The sequence below is a fragment of the Podarcis melisellensis genome (assembly GCF_964234715.1).
Source record: "Podarcis melisellensis genome assembly, chromosome: 2".
In the NCBI taxonomy this organism is placed as follows: domain Eukaryota; kingdom Metazoa; phylum Chordata; class Lepidosauria; order Squamata; family Lacertidae; genus Podarcis; species Podarcis melisellensis.
In genome coordinates this window covers 124,496,360-124,519,516 of record NC_138529.1, presented here as the reverse complement: position 1 = coordinate 124,519,516, position 23,157 = coordinate 124,496,360, and the positions used below count along the sequence as shown (strand labels likewise).

At 47.0% G+C, this 23,157-nt stretch overlaps 2 long non-coding RNA genes across 2 annotated transcripts in view; both read left to right on the top strand.

Annotated features, from left to right (window-relative positions):
* The window catches only part of LOC309365472, a 35,180-nt gene extending 14,535 nt beyond the window's left edge, over window positions 1-20,645 (top strand). Inside the window, exon 2 of the long non-coding RNA XR_014166179.1 lies at window positions 17,045-20,645. This is a non-coding gene — a long non-coding RNA (uncharacterized lncRNA). The remainder of the gene's footprint in view (window positions 1-17,044) is intronic.
* The window catches only part of LOC309365308, a 39,034-nt gene extending 16,140 nt beyond the window's left edge, over window positions 1-22,894 (top strand). The window contains exon 2 of the long non-coding RNA XR_014165992.1: window positions 21,149-22,894. This is a non-coding gene — a long non-coding RNA (uncharacterized lncRNA). The remainder of the gene's footprint in view (window positions 1-21,148) is intronic.
* Window positions 22,895-23,157: the final 263 nt, after the last annotated feature.

The following is a 23,157-nucleotide window of genomic DNA, read 5'->3' as shown; positions in this document are numbered from 1 at the left end:
TCGCGGACTGTGGGCCGGGGGGGAGGGGTGCCATTATTAATCCGGGAAGATTGTCCTTTCAGGGCTCTACCATCACCATCGATCCCCGGCATTGAATGTGTTGGCCTAGTGTGGGGCTCCAAGGAGAGCTTGGCTGTTTGGCTGGTGTACCGGCCACCTAGCGCACCAGCAGCCACCCTGTCAGGCCTATTGGAGGCGGTGGCTGGCTGGGCCTTGGAGTTCCCTAAACTATTGGTATTGGGAGACTTCAACTTCCATGCTGATGCCGCTCCCTCCTCACAGGCTCTGGACCTGGTGTCTTCCATGGCGACACTAGGGCTCTCCCAGTTTGTTTCGGGCCCCACACATCAAGCAGGCCACACGCTGGATTTGATCTTTGGCGCTGGTATAGATGTGATCATGTTTCCTTCGATGAAGGTGCCATGGTCTGATCACTACGCTCTCAAAGCCAGGATTGACGTTCCACCCCCACCCTGCTTAGGTGGCGAGCCGATTTGGGCTCGCCCGCAGAGGCTGATGGATCTTGATAGATTCCGTCAAGCCTTGCGGGACCTTTCTCCCCCTGGCGACTCATTGACTGAGCTTGTTGAGGGCTGGAATACCCATCTCCTGGCAGCCATCAATGAGATCGCACCTAAGCGCCCTCTGCGACCCCGCAGAAACCGGGCTCCCTGGTTTACCGAGGAGCTCCAGAAAATGAAGCGGGACCTCAGACGGCTAGAGCGAGTATGGCAGCGTGCCCGTGACGGAGCTTCAAGAACATCTTATAGGGTTTTTATGAAAACCTACGAGATGGCTGTGAAGGCCACTAAGAAGTCCTACTTCTCGGCCTCCATTGCATCCGCTAGCTCTCGCCCGGCGCAATTATTTAGTATAATTCGGTCTTAACGTCCCTCGAAGGACAGCCAAATTTAAATAACAAATTGACACACAGCTGTGAGGCATTTGCGAGCTTTTTTGCGGAGAAGGTCTTGTTGCTCCGCCATGACCTCCCTGCCAATTTGGATACAATAAAGGAACTGGAGGCCCCTCGACTGTCCTCGGGTCCAGTATTGGACCACTTCAACCGGATATCCCCAGCCGATGTGGACAGACTCCTCCGAGCTGGAAAGCCCACCACCTGTCCTCTTGACCCGTGCCCGTCTTGGCTGATTAGAGCGTGTCCAGACGAGGTGCGGGCCCTCCTGGGGGATATCATCAATTTGTCCCTTGGCACGGGGACATTCCCAGGGGAACTGAAGGAGGCAGTGGTGCGCCCGCTCTTAAAGAAAACATCATTAGATCCTTTAGATCTATCCAATTACCGCCCGGTTTCGAATCTTCCGTTCCTGGGTAAGGTGATTGAGAGAGCGGTTGCTGAACAGCTTGGTGGGTTTCTGGATGAAACATCGGCTCTGGATCCATTCCAGTCCGGCTTCCGCGCTGGCCATGGGACCGAGACGGCTCTGGTTGCCCTAACAGATGATCTTCGTAGACAGCTGGATCGAGGCGGGTCGGGGCTGCTGATTCTTCTAGATTTGTCAGCAGCTTTTGACATGGTCGATCATGAACTTCTGGACCACCGCCTTGCCGACGTGGGGATCCAGGGCACAGTCCTTCAATGGCTGCGCTCGTTTCTCTCTGGTCGGGGACAGAGGGTGGCGCTTGGGGGGGAATTGTCATCGCGCCACTCCTTGGTGTGTGGAGTGCCTCAGGGTGCGATTCTCTCCCCGATGCTTTTTAACATCTTTATGCGCCCCCTCGCCCAGCTTGTCCGGAGTTTTGGGCTGGGCTGCCATCAGTATGCTGATGACACCCAACTCTATCTGTTGATGGATGGCCATCCTGACTCGGCCCCAGACACACTGATCAGATGCTTGGAGGCTGTGGCTGGATGGTTGCGTGGGAGCCGGTTGAAGTTAAATCCTTCGAAGACAGAGGTCCTCTGGCTGGGACGGGATGATATGGGACTGAGGGGGCAGCTCCCATCTCTTGCGGGGGTGCAATTAGTGCCAGCACCGTCCGTTAAGAGTTTGGGTGTAATCTTCGATACCTCCCTCTCCATGGAGGCGCAGATTGCAGCTATTACAAAGGCGGCATTTTTTCATCTCCGCCAAGCTAAGCAGTTGGCTCCTTACCTCTCTCGCCCTGACCTAGCTACTGTGATCCACGCGACGGTCACCTCCAGACTGGATTATTGTAACTCACTCTACGTGGGGCTGCCCTTGAGACTGACCCAAAAACTCCAGCGGGTGCAGAATGCCGCAGCAAGACTCCTTACGGGGTCTTCGCTGCGAGATCACATTCATCCGGTGCTATACCAGCTGCACTGGCTCCCGGTGGAGTACAGGATCAGGTTTAAGGTGCTGGTTTTAACCTTCAAAGCCCTATACGGCCTAGGACCCTCGTACCTACGGGACCGCCTCTCCTGGTATGCCCCACAGAGGAACCTACGGTCTTCAAACAAAAACACCTTGAAGGTCCCAGGCCACAGAGAGGTTAGGCTGGCCTCAACTAGAGCCAGGGCCTTTTCGGCTGCGGCTCCAACCTGGTGGAATGCTCTGTCACAAGAGACAAGGGCCCTGCAGGACTTGACATCTTTCCGTAGGGCCTGCAAGACAGAGCTGTTTAGCCAGGCCTTTGGTTAGGGCGCGGCCTGACTCCCTCCTCTGGCAACCTTTACAAAACTTTATGGCTGCCATCAATCTTGATTTTAATTAATTTTTATAATGTTTTTATAATGTCGCACTATTTTGGTGTTGTTAGCCGCCCTGAGCCCGGCTTCGGCTGGGGAGGGCGGGATATAAATAAAATTTATTATTACTATTATTATTATTAGACATTGAAGTTTGGACCCATTTGGAGATTTTTGTATAGCAGGGGTAACAAATAACAGAGTGTATATCCCCGTAGAAACGGCAGCGTAACAAGACATGAGAGACAGTTTCTACCTCCATTGAGCTGCAGGGGCAGACTCGTTCCGCGTATTATGGTTTACCCTCGAATCTGCCCTGCAATCAGCCAGATGGCAGCACGTTGAATCTAGCGAGGGTAAATGATCATGTGTATTTGAGCATTTGTAATTTTGACAAATAATTTGCTGGTGTAAATCCTCTCCCATTATATTTTATTGCTGGGTGTTTATTCATCTCGCTCACGTGGCATTGCAGTTCCACATCCCAAATTCGTTGGCGGATTATTGCTCTAGCTTTCTCATAACCTACAGCTATCAGGGTGTTATGTACTGAGTTGAATAGGATCCAAAAGGCAGCAATCTGATTGGTCCTAGAACAATAGGGTCCAGAATGCAGCAGTCTTTCTGGGAGATGATTTCATTATATGAAAAAGGTATTTAAATATACCTTCCTGAAGAAACCAGAGGCCTTTCTCCTGGGTAAAAAGGTAAAGGTAAAGGCACCCCTGCCCGTACGAGCCAGTCTTGACAGACTCTGGGGTTGTGCGCCCATCTCACTTGAGAGGCCAGGGGCCAGCGCTGTCCGGAGACACTTCCGGGTCACGTGGCCAGCGTGACATCGCTGCTCTGGCGAGCCAGAGCCGCACACGGAAACGCCATTTACCTTCCCGCTGGTAAGCGGTCCCTATTTATCTACTTGCACCCGGAGGTGCTTTCGAACTGCTAGGTTGGCAGGCGCTGGGACCGAGCAGCGGGAGCGCACCCCGCCGCAGGGATTCGAACCGCCGACCTTTCGATCGGCAAGTCCTAGGCGCTGAGGCTTTAACCCACAGCGCCACCTGCGTCCCCTTTCTCCTGGGTATGGTCGGCCAATTGGTGTCAAAGAAGGATAGAACATTTTTTATGTATGCTACAACAGCAGCAATAATACTTATCGCAAAGTATTGGAAGACAGAAGAATTACCCACCCGTGGAAGAATGGCAGATGAAAGTTATAGATTACATGGGATTGGCAGAGATGACCGGCAGAATCCGAGACCAGGGAAAAGAGACGGTGGAAGAAGATTGGAGGAAATTTAAAGACTACCTTAAGAAATATTGCAAAATTGCTGAATGTTAAGACGATGTTGATTCTGAAATTAAGTGGTTGTCTGCTGTAACCATTATGTATATATGAAAAGAAAGGTCAAAATTTTATCAGAAATTAGGGGAAGGATTTGTTGAAGATTAACTAGAGATTGGAATGCAGTAAGGGGAGGTATGAGGAGGTTGGGAAAGTAAGTTTTATGAATATAAGGGAATGAAGTTATACATGTGTTTTTTTGTTTTTTGTATGTATTTTTGTCTTTTTTGTCTTTTGTGATTGTTATGTTTTACAAAATTGTGAAAATGCCAATAAATATCTTTTAAAAAAACCCAACAGAATGCAGCAGTCTGATTGGTCCACAGGAGCCACCCAATCCAGCTCCAGGTGGAAGTAAATCCGCAATCTAATTGGCCTACAGGTGAATCCTGGAATTAGCCAATCACGTGGGGCCCATTGTGTAAATAATGTATATAAAGCAGACATTTCGGGGGAACTTCCATTCCTCCTCACCACTATGAGCTGAATAAAGAGCATGAAATCCACTCTCGACTCCGAGTATATTTGACAGGGCCTGTGGGGAAACCCCACGCCTCTTAGCTTTTCATGCAGTGTAGCTTTCCATCTGGGTTGGTAGTGTTGCAGGAAAAATCCGAGGGCTCCCTTGGACAAAACAAAGACACCAACCAGGATAACTTGGAGCAAAACAGCAGCCTGTAGGCTTGGCCTTTATTGAACTGTTGCAACAGGGTATTCCCCTCACGTGCAGGAGAGAGGAAAGACCCACAAGAATAGTGTGCAAGGTCTTATAAAAACTTTTGAAATTCCCCTCCTCTAGGTCTAGCCCACCCCCAGAGACATCATGCATATATTACAGAAAGGAGGGGCTGAGGGAGGAGTTGTGGTGGTAACATGAGTGTCTTGTCACCTGGCTGGTTCCTCCCTTCCCCTCCCCCTGAGTCACTTCCAGGAACTTCCAGGAGACAAAGGGGGTTTTGCAGTTTCCTGCCCCCTGAGGGAAGATCTGATCAGTGTCCTTTGTTTCAGTCCATGCTGAATCCACTCCCATATGCAAGTTCTTTGTGATCTTGATTGCCTTCTGTCTGGGATCATCAGGGTTGGCATGGGCAGGGCTCCTGTGTATGTGCTGAGACAGTGAAGGGACCATGGCTGACCAGGACCAAGTCACCCCCCTTTGTTAGTTCCTGTCACATGGAGTAAAATAAAATGGAACAGTGCAAATCCGATGTATGGTTGCAATCCTTTTCTCCGCACAATTTAAGGTGGTAAATATTAACCTGCTATTCTCCGTCCTAGATGCGTGTGTCAATGTGAACTTGAAAGGGACTTGGATGTCATGAATGGTGAAACAGTGCACATAGTTAGCCATAGGATATCATGTAAAATTAATATTTTGTTGCTCAGTTACTTGTGGTATTCTAGCACCTTGGAAGAAATATTTTTTCTCAATAGTGGCATATGCTTTACATTTAGCAGGAAGGTCCACTAATGACTGAAAATGCAGTTTGCTTTGTCCCCGCCATTTTTGTGTTCTCAGGTGTCAAGGTAGCTCTTCTGTGGTCTCACACCGGCCTGGTGTAACAGTAGTAGCAATCCCTGGTGAATCCCCTTAGGGCTTTCATATTAACCATGTTGCCTGGCACTCACCACAGCTGGCACAGGTTTGGGCACGTCAGGAGAGAAATGTCCTTGCCTGGCCATTCTATGGGATTTTATTATTATTGGCTATGGTCTTGCAGTCATGGGAAGTTGCTGACTTGCACTTCAAGGACCAAAAAGCTAATTGCAGCCTGGATACACTTGCCCAATTCAAACTGAGTCCAATTTGAATTTATCTTTCCCCATGGTTCTCAACTCTTCAAACCAATCTGTTAAAAGAAAACCATTCTTAAAAGGGCACTTGTCGAAATAAGTCAATTTAACTGTATAAGGGATCATTCCTGCTAAACCAAAGCATATCCACTTTCATGTATCTTAGAAGCTTCTCATTGGTAAAGTGAGTTTTAGCACATTTTTAAAATGGGTAGGGAAGTTGGCAGAGTGCCAGGTGAAACAACTAAATGTGGTTATGAATAAGACATTAAACATAAAAACAATTATACACAAAAATAGCCCCCCCCATTTGTGGAAATAACACACTGTCAGACACATTTCAACATTCCTACACAATAACACATAATACAAAACAAACTAATTAAGTATCAGTTGCATATCTTGAGACAATTGTGATATTTTTACGCATGTATCTTGAGGTTCAAAAGTCAGAAAATGTCCTTGCAATTCAACTCCACCCCCCTTTGTCAGCCCCACTCCCCCGGCAGTCTATATCCTTTGAAAGAGATAGCTGTGGCCACTTTGAAAACTTTGGTGTCTTCTTGGATCTGTAGTAACACACTTGTAGAAGTGATATCCTGTAAGGGGTTAGGGGTTTTTTTTAGGGACTTAAAAAGACAGTTAGAAAAGGGAGAAGCAAAAAAACCCCTCCCCAAGAAAATCTCCTTGAGTTATTAGCTGCAAATAATAAAATCTTAGCATGTTAAGCATTTTACTCATTTTAATATTATTATCACATTTTCATATAATTACTGTTATTATCTGCTAAGTTTGTTTGCTTTCCTTCACTTAGTTTTTTTTTGTTTTGTTTTTTTCATATTATTAAAAAAAATACTCCACATGTAAAAAATACAACAAAGGTTAAAAATAAAAAAGAAAGCCAAAAATTAGATTACCAGTCAGATGAAAACAGACTTGACACAAAGACATCAGATCTAGAAAGGAATTATTATTAAATAATACAAAGATATTATCAGAACCACAGATTACTACTGGACTGAAAGAATGAGAAAACAATGGAAAAGGGCTTAAAATGACTTTCAATATGTGATGGACATGTCCCCAAAGTAAAACACACACACAATGACCTATGAGGAACCAAAAATAATAATACTCAGGCGAAAAGGTAAACAAATACAATTCCACAAACAATGTTTGGTTGTGCTTCGATTAATTTCATAGACATCATGGAAAAACTGATTAAATAAATGAAAAGAGATTATTTGTAACTTAAAGCCACAAAGAGATGGAAGTCACTTATATAGCAGGGATTCAGACTTGTTTCACAGAACAGAAAGAAAGTTGCTGTGGGAGAAAAGGGACAAAAACTTTTTTATCGGGGTTCACATATCCTGTTAAAAGGGAAAATTATTTCATGTGAGAAGTCTGTCAGGAAATGCTGTTCCTAAAATGCACACAAAGTCTGTGATTTGAATCCCTTGGGGGGGAGTGCTTTGATATTTACCTGTGAAAAGAATTTGGCATGTTAATCATGTTAAGATTTGAAACTACTTAACACCTTTTGTCTTACGTAGCCCCTGGAGCAAAAGAGACATTAAGGGTGATTTCCCTCAGTGGCTCAAAGTTTTTTTACATAAGGAAATTTGGATAAATTTCCCCCTTCAGCCCAAGCTCCTCTCACTCCCTACAGTTCCCCCTCCTTCCTCTCTATCTCTCTCCCCCCTTTGTTGCTGATCTAGCCTCTGTGCATGTGCAGAGTTCATATCTCAGCAAACCTTTTATACTATTGAAAATGTTGAAACCTTTGGCTAAATTACCATTTGAATAAAGGAAATGAAGGGTAAGGAGTAGATTTAAAAAATAGGGTTAGATTTTTAAAAAAACAAAAACAAAAAAGAGAAACGGAGCAATTAAAGTATTCAATAAAGTTAGCAATTGTAGCCCAAGTATAATAATAATAATAATAATAATAATAATAATAATAATAATAATAATAATAATAATAATAATTTATTATTTATACCCCGCCCATCTGGCTGAGTTTCCCCAGCCACTCTGGGCGGCTCCCAATCAGTGTTAAAAACAGTACAGCATTACATATTAAAAACTTCCCTGAACAAGGCTGCCTTAAGATGTCTTCTGAACATCAGGTAATTCTTTATCTCTTTGACATCTGATGGGAGGGCGTTCCACAGGGCAGGCGCCACTACCGAGAAGGCCCTCTGTCTGGTTCCCTGTAGCCTCACTTCTCGCAATGACGGAACCGCCAGAAGGCCCTCGGCACTGGATCTCAGTGTCCGGGCTGAACGATGGGGGTGGAGACGCTCCTTCAGGTATACAGGACCGAGGCCGTTTAGGGCTTTAAAGGTCAGCACCAACACTTTGAATCGTGCTCGGAAACGTACTGGGAGCCAGTGCAGATCTCTCAGAACCGGTGTTATGTGGTCCCGGCGGCCACTCCCAGTCACCAGTCTAGCTGCCGCATTCTGGATTAATTGCAGTTTCCGGGTCACCTTCAAAGGTAGCCCCACGTAGAGCGCGTTGCAGTAGTCCAAGCGTGAGATAACTAGAGCATGCACCACTCTGGCGAGACAGTCCGCGGGGAGGTAGGGTCTTAGCCTGCGTACCAGGTGGAGCTGGTAGACAGCTGCCCTGGACACAGAGTTAACCTGCGCCTCCATGGACAGCTGTGAGTCCAAAATGACTCCCAGGCTGCGCACCTGGTCCTTCAGGGGCACAGTTACCCCATTCAGGACCAGGGAATCCTCCACACCTGCCCGCCTCCTGTCCCCCAAAAACAGTACTTCTGTCTTGTCAGGATTCAACCTCAATCTGTTAGCCACCATCCAGCCTCCAACCGCCTCCAGGCACTCACACAGGACCTTCACCGCCTTCACTGGTTCTGATTTAAAGGAGAGGTAGAGCTGGGTGTCATCTGCATACTGATGAACACCCAGTCCAAACCCCCTGATGATCTCTCCCAGCGGCTTCATATAGATATTAAAAAGCATGGGGGAGAGGACAGAACCCTGAGGCACCCCACAAGTGAGAGCCCAGGGGTCTGAACACTCACCCCCCACCACCACCTTCTGGACACGGCCCAGGAGGAAGGAGCGGAACCACTGTATAACAGTGCCCCCAGCTCCCAGCCCCTCTAGACGGTCCAGAAGGATGTTATGGTCGATGGTGTCAAAGGCCGCTGAGAGATCCAGCAGAACTAGGAAACAGCTCTCACCTTTGTCCCTAGCCCGCCGGTGATCATCAACCAGTGCGACCAAGGCAGTTTCAGTCCCATGGTGAGGCCTGAATCCCGATTGGAAGGGATCCAAATGGTCCGTTTCCTCCAGGCGTGCTTGGAGTTGTTCAGCAACCACCCGCTCAATCACCTTGCCCAAGAATGGCAGATTTGAGACTGGGCGATAGTTGGCCAAATTGGCCGGGTCTAAAGATGTTTTTTTAAGAAGCGGTTTAATGACCGCCTCTTCCAGCGGGTCTGGGAAGGCTCCCTCACAGAAGGAAGCATTCACCACCCCGCAGAGCCCATCGCCCAGCCCTTCCCGGCTCGCTTTTATCAGCCAGGATGGGCAAGGATCAAGGAGACAGGTGGTCGGTTTCACTCGTCCAAGCAGCCTGTCCACATCCTCGGAGGTAACAGATTGGAATTGATCCCATGTAACAGGACCAGACAGAACTCTAGCACTCTCCCGCCCTGGCCCTGCTCCCACGGTGAAGTCTACCTCCTTCTGAATCTGAGCGATTTTATCTGCAAAAAACTTTGCAAAAGCATTGCAGGAGATCTTGGGGTCCCTACCAGGCCCCGGTGGTACAGGTGGTTCTGATAGATTGCGAACCACCTGAAAAAGTCTCCTGCTGCTGTTTTCTGCAGATGCAATGGAGGCGGCGAAGAAGGCCCTCTTCGCCGTCGCCATTGCCACTTGGTAGGCTCGACGTTGAGCTCTAGCCCGTGTCCGGTCTGATTCAGAATGAGTTTTCCGCCACCGGCGCTCTAGCCGTCTCAACAATTGTTTCATCACCCTCAGCTCCGGGGAAAACCACGGGGCTGTCCGGGCTCCATGCAGTCGGAGAGGGCGCTTCGGAGCCAGACTGTCAATAGCCCTGGTTAACTCCGCATTCCAGCGGGCCACCAGGGAATCAGCTGAAAGGCCATCAACTTGGGATAGAGCATCCCCTACCACTCTCTGGAAGCCAATTGGATCCATTAAGTGGCGGGGGCGGACCATCCGAATCGGTCCCACCTCCCTGCGGAGGGGAAGGGTTGCGGAGAAGTCCAGTTGCACCAGGAAGTGATCTGACCATGGCACTTCTTTTGTTTCGCTTTTAGTTAATGTCAGATCACCAGCATCCGTAGAGGTAAACACCAAGTCTAAGGCATGTCCGTGGCTATGAGTTGGGCCAGACTTATTCAGGGACAGCCCCATGGAGGCCATGCTTTCCACGAAGTCCCGAGCGGCCCCTTGTAAGGTCGTGTCGGCATGGATGTTAAAATCCCCCAGGACAACCAGGCTAGGTGTCTCCAGGAGCATATCCGCCACGACCTGAAGCAGCTCGGGCAGGGAATCCTTGGTGCAGCGGGGAGGTCGGTACACCAGTAGGAATCCTGTACTGCCCCTATTGCCCAACTTCCAGAACATGCACTCAGAAAACTGGGTCTTCCCAATAGGACGCCTGGTGCAGACTAATGACTTCCTAAAAATCACTGCAACCCCCCCTCCCCGCCCACATGACCTGGGTTGCTGTGCGTAAGAGAAACCTGGTGGGCAAGCAGCGGCAAGGACAGGCCCATCTGCTTCATCCAACCAAGTCTCTGTCACACATGCCAGGTCAAATCCTCCATCCATGATCAAGTCATGGATGGCAGTGGTCTTATGAATCATTGACCTGGCATTGCACAGCAACACTTTCAGGTCATGTGGGTATCCCTTGCTGATTCTAGTATCCATCCGGTCAGGACCAGACCCGGAGGCAGGAATAGTCCTCAGACAACGACTAAACCTGCCTCCTCTGTAATGACATGGTCTGGTCTTAGCGTAACTCCTCCTCCTACCCGTGATCACTGAGATCGGTTGTCCCAGTGCATTCCCCCCTGTGAAACATGTCCCAGCCATTTTGTTGGCTGGGGCCCACTCCCCGGCAGCCCTGACCCCTCCCCCTAAGAACAAAATAACAACCTATACAAACAAACAAAACTAATAAAACAATACAAACAGAAAAAATGTAAAAATTACAAGAACATCAAAATAAAAAAAAAATTCCCCAAACCCAACCAAACATCCATCCCACCCCCACCCCCCACATACAAAAAATCCAAAAGAAATTTTTTAAAAACATTTTAAAAACACTCTTTTAAAACACATTTTAAAAAAACAGTAAAAAGGACTGCTTCCTTTATGTACAGGAAAGGGCTATCATTTTGTGTGATTTCCCTCTGGTCATTCACGGAACAATGCCACGCCCTTATATATGGAAAAAAATGGCCAGAGAGTCAGAATTTATAGGATTTTTTTAAAAAATTTTTTAACATTCTCAGTCATTTCAGCCTTACCATTTGCAGACAAATTTTTCTGCCCTTTATTTACAGGATAAATGGTCAAGACTCATATGTATTTTATGCGGTTAAACTTTGAATTGACTTTGAAGTTTGATTTTTTTTTTAATAGTAGAGAAAATGATAAACACTGTAATCACTCAAATGCTTGAAATTACCAGTTCTGCTTCGAAACATCACGCATGGCCCTCCACACAGCCACAAATTGGGAAAGCTAAAAGGGACCCTTGGGTCATCTAGTCCAACCCTAAATACAGTGTTCATAGCAAGATTTCAAAGCAAGATTTACACTACCAAAAGGACATATACATTTAAGTACAGATTTTCAACTGGGAAAGGAAACATCTATGCTCGTATCATGTACTAAGGAAGAGGAAAAGAAAAGTGGCCAACTTTACACAGAACCGTTTTAACAGATTTTGAGATAGTTTGAGTTTGCTTCCTTCAAGTTCCTAGAGAAATTATCTTTAAAGGAAGATTGAAGTGAACATTTTTTCCTAAGAGGGAGAGGATCTCTTATAAAGCATAGTTAAAACAGCCATAGATTTGATTTAAAAGGAATACAAAAGTGAGTTTTTCCTGAACTTGCAGAGGAATAGTAAGCCTAATCTATGCCCCCCCTTGCAGTTCCCTTTAAAGGAAGCTTACTTGGGAGTAAATTTACCTGGCACAGAAGTAAGAAGGAGAAGGAAAAAAAACCTGAAAGAGACAGAATGAAACCACGGGGGCATTTTATAAGAAAAGAGGCCAGGAAGTCTTATAGAGACTGATATCAGGACTGGACTCAGATAGACAATTTTGCTGGCTATGGAAGCCTCTACATTTAATACCAATTTTAATACCAATTTTCTTAGAAAGAACACATTTTCATAGGCAGATGCTTAATGAAATACATACACTGCATTTTAGCTTGAGAGAGCAGTTGGCTCTACTAGGCTTTTGCAGCAGAAACATTAGTTTCTTCACAGCACATTTCAAAATACTGGAAAAATACTGGAACACGGATATAAACTCATAAACTCAAAAGTTGCAACATAACATTATCTACCATCAACTTAAAATCATACTCCTCACTCAAGCTACTTGGAGGAAGACTCCTTGGAGCCTCTCTCAAAGAACAAACATTTGCACACTTCATTCTAATGATTTTTTTTTAAAAAAAATTCATTTATTTTTTGGTCCTGTTTAAGATTGATGAGGCCCAACATGGCTTCCTTAGATTTAAAATTTCGAAGCATGCTTGCAATTTAAAAACTATGTGCATTTAAGAACAGTCTGTAGATGCCGGAGCCAATGTAAACACAAACACTTTAAATATTTCCAAATCTTTGAGTACATCTCTTATCCTTTTTTTTTTTTTGAAACTACAATTTCGTTTCCAGAAAATCCTACGAATGAGCTCAAAAGTCTGCCACGGGACACCTTGGCCCGTCTGCCACGGGACACCTTGGCCCGAGAAAGTTTCAGCCACGGGACACCTTGGCCCGTCTGCCACGGGACACCTTGGCCCGAGAAAATGAAGGTTTGGAAAGGAAACAAACAACCTTGCGTTCTGACGTACCCGGGTCATCCCTAACAAAGGTCGCCAGGCAGCAGGGGCGGCTTTGTTTGCATAATAGACGAGAAAAGAGAGAGAGAGAGAGAGAGAGAGAGAAAGCTTGGATGGACGCCTCTGGACGACTCCGAGAGAGGGACGTCAGAGAAAAACAGTAAAGAGCCACGCTTTCCCGGACTCAATTCCAAGACGGAAAACGGGGGAGAAAAGGGATAGAGAGATTAAGGCATCCCTGGACAACTCCGAGGGGGTAACGCCGGAAAACAGCAAAGGACCACAATTTCCCCGGCCACACTCTGTGTAAGAAATTGAGGGGAGAGAAAGAGAAAGGTTTTGGCATACCCAGACGACTCCGAGAGGTAACACCAGACAGTAAAGTTCTGCGATCTCCTGGCCACTTTCCGAAGGGGTAGAAAAGGGCAGAGTTAAAGCGTACCCGGCCAACTCCGAGGGGCTACGCCAGAAATGAAAGAAGGAAAGTCTGGCTGTCGTGGGGACACTGCTTCTCCACCCCCTTCCAATGTATTTACTTCAAACCATACTCACGTTCGAAGATGTCCCCTGCGGATCCCGGGATCCTTTTCTTTTTAGCCGGCTTGACCTCGCCTTTGCTCCCCCTGGTTGGGCTTTTGGTGACGATTGATTACTGCCCGCAAAGAGGAGGCAGGGAGAGGAAGAAGGATCCCTGGGCTAAGGTTGCCCAGTGGCGCCCGATCCCCTCTATCTCCCCTCTCACCTCTGCAGGAGAACCAAGTGTCCCTTCGTGGTCGCCAACTGTTGCAGGAAAAATCCGAGGGCTCTCTTGGACAAAACAAAGACACCAACCAGGATAACTTGGAGCAAAACAGCAGCCTGTAGGCTTGGCCTTTATTGAACTGTTGCAACAGGGTATTCCCCTCACTTGTAGGAGAGAGGAAAGACCCACAAGAATAGTGTGCAAGGTCTTATAAAAACTTTTGAAATTCCCCTCCTCTAGGTCTAGCCCACCCCCAGAGACATCATGCATACATTACAGAAAGGAGGGGTTGGGGGAGGAGTTGTGGTGGTAACATGAGTGTCTTGTCACCTGGCTGGTTCCTCCCTTCCCCCTCCCCCTGAGTCACTTCCAGGAACTTCCAGGAGACAAAGGGAATTTTGCAGTTTCCTGCCCCCTGAGGGAAGATCTGATCAGTGTCCTTTGTTTCAGTCCATGTTGAATCCACTCCCATATGCAAGTTCTTTGTGATCTTGATTGTCTTCTGTCTGGGATCATCAGGGTTGGCATGGGCAGGGCTCCTGTGTATGTGCTGAGACAGTGAAGGGATCATGGCTGACCAGGACCAAGTCACCCCCCTTTGTTAGTTCCTGTCACATGGAGTAAAATAAAATGGAACAGTGCAAATCCGATGTATGGTTGATTTTCTATGAATTTATAACAGAAATGTGGCGTATGTAGTGTGTGAGTGTGTGTGTGTGTGAAGTTTATACAAACAGAATGATTGGGGTGGGGAGGTTCCTGCTACAGTAGGAATCCAGTAGGGTTAAGGGTGCCAACCCAACAGGGGAAAAGTTAAGTTTTAACCAATAATGGACCTTCAGAATCCATATCCGAGCGCTAACAGGGATTTGCCGGACCTCCAGGCGGACAGCTATGTCAGACACCCAAGAAGGGATCCCTAGCAGACAACAATCGAACTTAGTTTGGAATGATTCTAAGGGAGCAAGGTTCGAGAAGCTGCAGATTGGAGAGCCCTATGCCAGTTGTGCTAATATTTTTGCAGCAAAGACCTGGGAGGCTGCTGGGAGCCTGTAGATGTTGGTTAGTTGTGTATAAGGGTTGGAAGTACGACTCCCAAGCCCCAACAGAGATATTCCACTTCGGAGGGGGAAGTTTGGGTTCCTCTTTGTTGGGGGCTTCCATCTTGTTCCACCTGGTGGCAGGTGGAGGTCCTGTGGCGACACTTCTTTAATAAAGACCAAGCCTGCTGGCTGCTGTTTTGCCCTGATACTCCTGGCTGGTGTCTTTGCTTTTGTCCAAGGGACAAAAGTTTTTAACTGCCTAAAGTTTCTCCGTTAACATCTGTCAGGGGTTCAGGGAGTGACGCACAGATGAGGGAGGAGACTGAGAGCGAGGGGGAAGAATCCCAGGACGACGAGGAAGAGGATGACAATGACTTGAGGGATTCCATGAGTCTTTCAAGTGAATCGGAGGATTCCCAAAAGGGGGCGCCTGTGGTCAGGCCAAGGGGAGTCACAGGGGGGACTCGTCAGGAGCAGGGGAGAAGCAGGGGAACCCCAAGTGGGAGTTGGAGATCAGGACCGGCTTCTCCGCTGGAACGGAGTGAAGAGGGTGGAGTTCCCAGTGTGTCAGACGAAGCAGAGCAGGAAGCAGAGAGGGGAAGGAGATCGGGGCAAGACGTCCTCCCGGAAGGGGCGGAGAGTAGTACAGGGAGTAGTGTAACTGTCAAGAGGAAGGTCAGAGGTAGCGAACGCGCGCCAAGTTCAAATGTGGAGGCGCGCGGAAATACAGAGAGCCCGGAGGAGGAGCCAGGTCCCAAAGCACGGAGGAGGGGGGAAGAGTTGTCTGGGGATTCAGCGTCAGGGGAATCCAGGAAGGGCGAAACCCCAGGGGGACAGAAAGACCCTGCGGAAAAGGAAGGAAAGAAAGAGGTGGAGCAGGACAAGCCTCTTAAACTGGTGTAGAGGCGGGACTGACTCAGAGGGGACTTCAGCGGTCTAAGCCTAACAGACGTGGGGCTGCGCGCCTCGGCTGTGAACTGTACAATGTACTGCAATAAAGACCTTTGTATATAAAGTGGACTTGGCGTTGGTCTCTTGTGAGCTGGGACCTGAGGCGGCCCTGACAACATCCCTCTTCAATTGGCAAGTTTGGGCTGAGTTCTCCAGCTGGGGAGTGTGCTGATTCTTTTTCATGGAATAGATTCACAGAAGGGACCCCGAGGGTCATCCAGCCCAACCCCCCGCAATGCAGGAATCTTTGGCCTCGAACCCACGACCCGCAGATCGAGAGTCTCCTGCTTTGCCAACGGACACATTTCCTTCAAAAGGACTGGTGTCTCTCTCAAGGACCCTCCGAATATTGCAACAGACTTCCAGTCGGCTAGTGAGCAGGTGAAGTATAATAATAATAATAATAATAATAATAATAATAATAATAATAGTAATAATACATTATTGATACCCCTCCCGCACATCTGGGGGCAGGGCACGAGGCTGCTGTCTTGATGGCCTCTGAGCCCAGAATCACAGAGAATTCTGCACATGCCCTGGACCATCCGGATTCCGGGAGGGAGGGAGAGAGGCCTGCTGGCTGCGCTCAGCTTGCGAAGGGTTAAATTGAGCAAAGCTGGCGTCCTAGAGAGGACAGGAAGTAGAGAAGGCAGGGGGCGGGTCCTCCAGAGCAGAGTCCCTTCCGGCCTCTCTGGTCTCCTCCCCGTGCTGCCTCGGTTTCCCTCCTGGGAAGAGTCCGGTGAGTCTCGTCTCCTCTCTCTCTCTCCCCCCTTTGGGTGCCTGGGGGAGAAGGGGGTCCTGCTGCCCCCTGGAAATGGGGGAGCCCCTGCCAGAGCCCCACGGGAAGCCTCTCTGGGGGGCTGCAGGGGCCCCTCCGGGGAAAGAGAGGCTGAGCTGGCTGCCCTGGGCTGCCATTAGGCAATGCAGGGGGGGAAGGAGGGGGCTCGGGGAGGGGCAGGTCGGCAAGCCTTTCCCTCTCGGATCCCAGAGGGAGCTTTCAAGGAGGTTCCCCATCCGGGAGTTTCTCTGCAGCTGCTGGAAAACAGGCCCACAGCCTTGGGACCCCCAGGCCGCCCACCCCTCCCCAAAGGAGGAACACCAGTCTTGTCTCCATTGCTTTATTTACATGCAACTTACCACTTTCACAGCGTGTAGGTAAAACTGTGGAACTCCCTCCCGCAGGAGCCTGGCATAGCCACTGTTACGGAATGGGGGGGGGCATGTCTTCTTCACCTTCTTCTTCATTACAATATATCCATTTATTCCCAATTGTCAATGTCAAAAGGGACTAAAATCTATAAAATCCATAGAAAATCAATGTGCCAATTTGCTCAATTTCTCTAGGACTCCACACACCTCCCCTGTCATAACCCCTCAATCCTGTCAAATCACTCTGCCAAGCCTTTCCTCCGGGCAATGCCAGGTGACAGACTATGCATACATGGTCCATTGTCTTCCCATCACGGCACTCAGGAAGCGCTTATCTGCGCATATCTCCAGCTCTGCATATTCCCCCCTCCCTCCTCCATGATGTAATCTGTGTAACCCAACCTTTCCTTAATGTATTCATGATGTAACTGGGATGTATTTTGCACTGTATTCTGGGACATGGAGGGAGTTTCAAAAGTTCATGTCACCCCTTTCTCGCTGTTCAATCTGGTCTTGAACCTGTTGCGCAATAAACTTGGATCTTCTGCAGTTTGCTCCTGTCCGGCTGAGCTCATTTTCTTCCGCAGGGACCCGCGGACTTACTTGGTTCGACGAGCTGGGTAGCAGGGTAGCCCCGCACCCAGATTTAGCCATAACAGTTGGCAGCCCAATGTGGGGCTGGCGGTTCTCCCGCGTTGCTGACCGGGGGCCCCGAAATCTTCAGCCGGCACCGGGCCATTTTGCCTGGGAAGATCCTTTGGACCCCCGGCCATCTTTCGGGCGGTAATCGAAAGCCCCAGGAGTTCAGCCAGGGAGCAAAGAGGGATCCAGCCGGCGTATTCATCGATCACGGGATCATCATAGAAGACACGTGAGTATAAGGAAAAGGAAAATCCAGTGCACTGGTGGGAAGGGGGTGGAAGTCTCCTGGCAACTGAATTCTCTGCCCTCCTCTCTATCGCTCCTTCTCGCCTGTCTCTTGGTCCAAGTGGTGAGAGAGACTGTGGACTGCTGCTCGACCCAAAAGGGGGGGTTCTGAGCTCTATCTCTTTCTCCTCTCAAACCCTCCAGTCAGCCGCACCAATTGAGAGTTCGAAAGTAAGACGGAGAGACCCGGCTTGGAAAGACAGCCGACTCTCCGCAACGGGCATCTCAGTTGAAAGCAAGGGGTTGGAGTTCTCTTTCCGAACTTCCCGAGCGCCCTTACGGAGGGGGCAGGAAGGGGTCTGGCTTTCTGTCCCAATCCCAGCCGCACTGGTCGGTGCCACGTAACACGTGTATCGTGCGTGAGCCCGCTTCCAAAAGCAAGGGGGATTTTCGGTTCGAAACTCAATCCAGGGATCACCCGATCTGGCACCGCACGGCGCGGGCGTTCAGTAGGGCCCCTTTTCCTGAGATTGACGATAGGTAGGAGGTTGCCAGGAGGGATAGCCCATCAGGAATTGGGCGGGATCGGCAGAGTGGAAAAGGACCCCAGGTTATTGAATAGGAAATAGGAAAGGAATAGAAAAAGTGGGTGAAGCTCGTTAAATTGTTAGGAAGTTGCCAAGCAACAAGGAAAAGGAAAAACTCTAAATAATAAACCCTGTACAAGTTACCCAAATCCTAATCAACCCCTCTCTTTCTCCCTTCTCTATCCCCCCCCCAAAAGAAAACAACAACAACAACGCATGCATATATAAAGGGGTACCCAGTCAACTAAGCATTGTGGGCCCTGCCAGTTTGGTTGTCTGGTGGTGTTCGAAGAGGCAAGGAGGCTCATAAAACCATGTGGGACCTTCCTACTAATTTCACTTGATGAAGCCAAAGGAAGCGGCCCAACTCCTTGCAATAACCAACTAAAGGAGGAGAATATATATGTTTACATGTTGTCTGTTATGTGTGTTGTCTGTTAATACATATATGTAGAATATGTATGTTTACATGTTGTCTGTTATGTGTGTTGTCTGTTCCTTCTGTCTTTGACAGACTGCCTTTCTTAAGTGTGCATAGTTTAAACTGCAAGCTTGCTTCAAAATTTAAAATCTAAGGAAGCCATGCTGGACCTTATCAGTCCTAAATAAGACAAAATGAGAAGGAAGGGTGCAAATGTTTACCCCACCTCTTGCTTTGCCGCAACTTTTGAGATTGTGAGTCTACAGTCTATTTTGCAATGGGAAGTTAACCTAATGTTTCTGCTGCAAAAGCGTAGTTGAGCACAACTGCTCTCTCAAGCTGAAAAGCAGTGTCTGTATTTCATTAAGCACATGCCTATGAAAATAGGTGTTCTTTCTAAGAAAATTGTTAATAAAAGAAGCTTCGATATAGACAACAATTGTCTATCTATAGAGTCCAGTCCTGATATCAGTCTCTAAGATCAGCCAGGGTTTCCTGGCTTCTTATTGGAAAATGCCTCCCCCACTTGTTTCAGGTTCGAATAAGCTTCCTTCAAAAAAGGGGGGGCACATTCTTTACTAAAAGTACCCGACATCTCACTTTACTATGTATCGTTATTTAAAAATCTTAATTAGGCGTACTATTCCTATGCAAGTTCGGAAACATTATTAACTTTTGTATCCCTTTTGAATCAAATCCAGGACTGGTTTTATTATTTGAGTGGTTATATCAACTGAAATAACCCTATGCTTATAAAATATTCTCTCCCAGATTCTCTTCCTATCTTATCTTAGGAAAACTGTTCTTCCTTTAAGACTGCACTCTTAGTCTAAGGAAGTAAACTCTCACTCGAACTAGCTTCAAGATCTGCTAAAAGGGTTCTGTATAAAGCTGGGTACTTTTATTTTCCTCTTCCTTAGTACATGATAGGAGCATAGATGTTTCCTTTCCCAGTTGTAAATCTGTACTTAAATGTGTCTCTCTTTTTGATAGTACAAATCCTGCTGTGAACTCTATATTTTGGAGGGTTGGACTAGATGACCCCAGGGTCTCTTTCAACTCTCCCAATTTGTGGCTGTGTGGAAGGAACATGTGTCTGCAAGCATTTGAGGGTAATTCTTAAATTTTGGTGTGGTGATGGAGTTGAAATTCAGCCTAGCTTTGCTCTTTAGTTTTAAAAGGTGAGAGGTGAAGCCGTGATGTTTTGAAGCACAACGGGTAATATCAAACATTTGAATGATTACAGTGTTTATCATTTGTCTACTATTTAAAAATAAAAAAATAAAAATCAGACTTCAAAGTCAATTCAAAGTTAAGCACATATCAGCCTTGACCAATCCTGTAAATAAAGGGTAGGATTTTTTTTTTGTCTGCAAATGGTAAGGTTGAAATGATTGAGAATGTTAAAAAAAAAATATCCTATGAATTCTGACTCTCTGGCCATTTCCCCCATATATAAGGGCGTGGCAGTGTTCCGCGAATGGCCAGAGGGATATTAGCCCTTCCCTGTACATAAAGGAAGCAGTCCCTTTGCTTGGGCTGAAATTGCTAGCTTTGGTGAATACTTGAATTGCTGAGTTTTTTTCTCTCTCTTTTTTTAAAATCTAGCCCTATTTTTAAAATCTACTCCTTACCCTTCATTTCCTTTATTCAAATGGTAATTTAGCCAAAAGATGCAACATTTCAATAGTATAAAAGGTTTGCTGAGACATTAACTCTGCACATGCACAGAGGCTAGATCAGTCAAAGAGAGAGAGAGAGAGAGAGAGAGAGAGAGAGAGAGAGAGAGAGAGAGAGAGAGAGAGGAAGGAGGGGGGAACTGTAGGGGGGGGAGAGGAGGTTTGGAGGGTGTGTACTGCAGGGAGAAAACTTATCCAAATTTCCTTATGTAAAAACTTAGAACCATTGAGGGAAATCACCCTTAATGTGTCTTTGCTCCAGGGGCTACGTAAGACAAAAGGGTTTACAACAACAACAACAACAACAACAACAACAACAACAACAACAACAACAACAAAACTAGCCCATCAAAAGTCAAGAGCTTTTCAGGTTTCAAATCTTAACATGCCAAATTCTTTCCACAGGTCAATATCAAAGCATTCCCCCCTCAATGGGATTTAAATCACAGACTTTGTTTGTGTGCATTTTAGGAACAGCATTTCCTGACAGGCTTCTCACATGAAATAATCTTCCCTTTTAACAGGATATGTGAACCCCGATAACAAAGTGTTTGTCCCTTTCCCCCCCTCCTACAGCAACTTTCTTTCTGTTCTGTGAAACAAGTCTGAATCCCTGCTATATTAGTAACTTCCATCTCTTTGTGGCTTTGACACTTTTTGAGTTACAAATAATCTGTTTTCATTTATTTTATCCGTTTTTCCATGATGTCTATGAAGTTAATCGAAGCACAACCAAACATTGTTTGTGGAATGGTATTTGTTTGCCATTTCTTATTAATTCTGTCATTTTGGCTAGTTCAAGAAACACTCTTTTATTTTCATTGTTACTTCAAATTTCTTAAAATTGTGTGTCTTAGCATTTATTTATTTTTCGTTCCTCGTGGGTCATTCTGTGTGTGTGTGTTTCATTATTATTTTAACCTTGTATTTTTTCAGTCCTCTTTCTCTCCAAAGTGAAGGAAAGCAAACGAACTTAGCAGATAATAACAGTAATTATATGGAAATGTGATAATAATATTAAAATGAGTAAATGAGTAAAATGCTTAACATGCTAAGATTTTATTCTTTGCAGCTGATAACTCAAGGAGATTTTCTTGGGGAGGGGGCTTTTGCTCCTTCCTTTTTTTTCTTTTCTAAGTCTTGTCTTTTAAGTCCCCCCCAAACCCTGCCCCCTTACAGGATATCGCTTCTACAGATGTGCGATGAATAAAAAGCAGCAACAACCCCTCAACTCAGTTCTTCAACAAGACCTGCAACAACAGACACAGAGTTTTCAAAGTGCCCACAGCTATCTTCTTTCAAAGGATACAGACTGACGGGGGAGTGGGGCTGAAAAAGGGGGGAGGAGTTGAATTGCAAGGACATTTTCTCACTTTTGAGCCTTAAGACTGTACTCCAGGTTTGAGAAGATCGCAATTGTCTCAAGATATGCAACTGATATTTAATTAGTTTGTTTTGTATTATGTGTTATTACGTAGGAATGTTGAAATGTATCTGACAGTGTGTTATTTCCACAAAGGAAGGGGGGCTATTTTTGTGTTTAATTGTTTTTATGTTTAATGTCTTATTCCTGGCCACTTTCCGAAAGGGGAGAATCGGGGAGAAAAGAATAGAGCAAGAACGTTCCTGGCCAACCCCGAGGGGGAACGTCGGAAATGAAAGAAGGAAAGTCTGGCTGTCGTGAGGACGTTACTTTCCCACCCCCCTCCCAATGTATTTACTTCAAACCATACTCATGTTCGAAGATGTCCCCCGTGGATCCCGGGATCCTTTCCCCTTAGCCGGCTTGACCTTGCCTTTGCTTCCCCTGGTTGGGCTTTTGGTGACGATTACCGCCCGCAAAGAGGAGGCAGGGAGAGGAAGAAGGATCCCTGGGCTAAGGTTGCCCAGTGGCACCTGATCTCCCCTCTCACCTTTGCAGGAGAACCAAGTGTCCCTGAGAATGGTCGCCAACTGTTGCAGGAAAAATCTGAGGGCTCCCTTGGACAAAAATAAAACACCAACCAGAGCAAATTGAAGCAAATCAGCAGCCTGTAGGCCTGGTCTTTATTGAAGAAAGACTGTCGCGACAGGGTGCTCCCCTCACTCGCAGGTGAGAGGAAAAGACCCAGAAAAATAGTGTGCCAGGTCTTATAAAAACTTTTCAAATTCCCCTCCTCTAGGTCAAGCCCACCCCCAGAAACATCATGCATACATTACAGAAAGGATGGGTTGAGGGAGGAGTTGGTGGTAACCTGAGTGTCTTGTCACCTGGCTGGTTCCTCCTTTCCCCCTCCCCATGAGTACTTTCCAGAGGACAAAGGGGAGTTTGCAGTTTCCAGCCCTGAGGGAAGATCTGATCAGAGTCCTTTGTTTCAGTCCATGCTGAATCCACTCCCATATGCAAGTTCTTTGTGATCTTGATTGTCTTCTGTCTGGGATCATCAGGGCAGGGCTCCTGCAGATGTGCTGAGAAGGTGAAGGGATTATGCCTGACCAGGGTCAACCACCCCCCTTTGCCAGTTCTTGTCATATGGAGTAAAATAAAAATGGAACAGTGCAAATCCAATGTATGGTTGATTTTTCTATGAATTTATAACAGAAATGTGGCGTATGTAGTGTGTGAGTGTGTGTATGTGTGTGAAGTTTGTACAAACAGAATGATTGGGGTGGGGGGGTTCCTGCTATAAAGGAAAGGTAGACCCCCAAGAAGGAGGGCTGAGGGGACCCGGTGGGTGTGGGGGGCGGACTAAGAGGGGAGGGAAGGGAGACCCCCGGGAAGGAGGACTGAGGGGACCCCCTGGGTGTGGGGGGGGAGTGGAGGGAGACCCC